This window comes from Lactuca sativa, chromosome 3 (genome assembly GCF_002870075.4).
Source record: "Lactuca sativa cultivar Salinas chromosome 3, Lsat_Salinas_v11, whole genome shotgun sequence".
Lineage (NCBI taxonomy): Eukaryota > Viridiplantae > Streptophyta > Magnoliopsida > Asterales > Asteraceae > Lactuca > Lactuca sativa.
Window position 1 is genome coordinate 9,916,042 of NC_056625.2, and position 2,483 is coordinate 9,918,524.

The window sequence follows — 2,483 nt, forward strand, 5'->3', positions numbered from 1 at the left end:
TGACCTCACGTCTGAGGATTATGCTATGATGGTGTCTAACCCCAAGAGGTTCATAAAGAAGAGATTCCCCAGCAATAAAAACCGAAACTGGAAGGGGAGTTATAGTTCAGAAAAAGTTAACAATGAACCGAAGGTTGAAGAGCCCAAGAAGGAACCGAAGGCTGATGGTGATTCTGGAGTAAGTTGTTACTACTGTGGTGGGAAAAACCACTATGCTAAAGATTGTGTCCTTAAGAAGATGGCTGAAAAGGATGATGAAAAGGATGAGGAAGCTGTGCTGCAGAAAAGGCTCGATGAGATGAGAAAGAAGAAGTCTACCGCTAACCCTTCTATGAATGCTCTTATTGTGCAGGGTTCGGTTGCTGATGACAAGTTCGGTAGAGTGGAAGTTTGGTCTACTGACTCAGAAGACGATGAAGTGAGGAAGCCTACTCATGGAAAGGCTTATGTGGCAAAGGAGGAGAGCAGTGGAGGAAGATGCTTCATGGTGTCTGATATATCTCAGATGAGGGGATACAACACCGATAGTGGAAACAATGAACCGAAGGTGCAGGAGGACATGTGCTTTACGGCCAAGCCACTCAGCCAGCAGTTCAATGAGCTTGATGAACTGATAAAGAAGGTACAATCGGTTTTTGTTTCATTTAAAGTACCACAATCCTCATATGAGAAAGAACTAAAAAATGTTAACACAAGAATTTCTCATCTAGATAGTAGCTTAACTCAAACTCGAGTCACCAATTCTAACCTAACTGATCAATTAAGTAGGGTGTCGTCGAAGAGTGAGGAGCGGCGCATGTGGATCGAGTTGAAGGAGTCTGAATTAGTTAAAATTAAAGACGAAAACATTTATTTACAAAGAGACAATTTAAAGTTGATAAAACAGCGGGATGTTTTTTGTTTAATTGCAAAACGTCTTTATTCTAATATTACTCAACTTCACTTAGACTGTGAAATAGGCCAAAAGATCCATCGCATGATTTTGCCCTTCCTGGAGTTTAAGGAGGATGAAATTGATGCCGAAGCTTATAACTGTGAGAGTGTGATATCATCTGATGATGTCAATCCGACCTACATGTATGGACTGGACAAAATTGAATCTTTCATTAAATCCAAGGACCACAAGGATATGCTTAAAAACCTTTTGGATGAAAATGATAGACTTAAACTGAGAACCGAAACCATACAAAAATTTGACTCTTTGAACTCCAACGTAAGCTCAGTAAACAAAATTGATGTTGAAAATGCATCTGAGCTTAACGAGGATGACAACATGAGTGAAATTTCTGTAGAGGACACGGTTGACTGCTCAGAATTTGTAAAAAGCGAACCTGAAAACCACAAGAATCTAATTTCTGAAAATTCAGTGGAGTTCGCTCGATTGTCCCAACAAAAGTCCCCGATCTTAGCAGAGAAAGCAGTTGTGTATCAAAAGGTCAGGACCACTCCGAATCAAGTATACAAGGTCACTGGAGTAACCGAACATCAGACAGCTGAACTCATAGCTATTGTAAACGAAGACAATGCTGATGGCTGCGATGAGTACTTCTGGTCAGCACCAATAGATAATGCAAACGAAACGGTGGGCTTATCAGAAAGAACCTCTTGGATGAGTAAAGGTAGATACATACCTGAACCCTTAAATAAGCCAGATAATTTCGATGAGCCAAGCACCAGCGGTACAAAAGACATTCCTCAGGAGAATGAAAGTTCGGCATCAGAAGACGTTCCCTCTACTTCCTCAGTACAAAATGAAACTCCTACAGTTCAAAACGAACCAGCCAAGGAGAAACCGAAAATGAAAGCTAACGTTCATCATCAACCAAAGTAGATGAGGAATAAGAAACGAGAAAGGAACCAAAGATACAGGAAGAATCTCTCTGAAAGGAGACAATTCTGGCAATCCCAGAATGCATACTTCTCACATCAAGACAAGAATCTGAAGTATGAAAACAATCCTGTCAGAAAACCTGAGAGTCACAATAACCGAAAGCCAAGGTTCGGTTCACAAGAAAATACCAACCGAAAGCAAAGGTTCGGTTCTGAGAACGATTCCAACCGAAAGCAAAGGTTCGGTTCTGAAGTCATAAGAGATCAAAACTCTAAGGTCAGTCCCTCCAATGATCAAAAGCAAAAGGGTCACTTAGAGTCTCCTGCTAAGAAGTCCTCTCAATCTAAACCCACTCCTTCTAGATCATCTAATTCTTCTACATCCACCAATTCATCTCCATCATGCTCTAAAGCTCATTCTGTTCATTCTCAAAAATCTCATTCGTCGTTTGAACAAAAGGGCAAACAGAAGGTTAATGAATCCACACCAGAGTCTAAACCGAACGCACCCAATCCTAATAAAATAAAAGTTTTTACCATTAAAAAGAAAGATGAAACAACACTTATAAAACGAACATATCTTGTTGACATCTCTCTTACTGTTCCTGTTCCCATGAAAAACTCACATGGACCCAAGAAACTTTGGGTTCCTA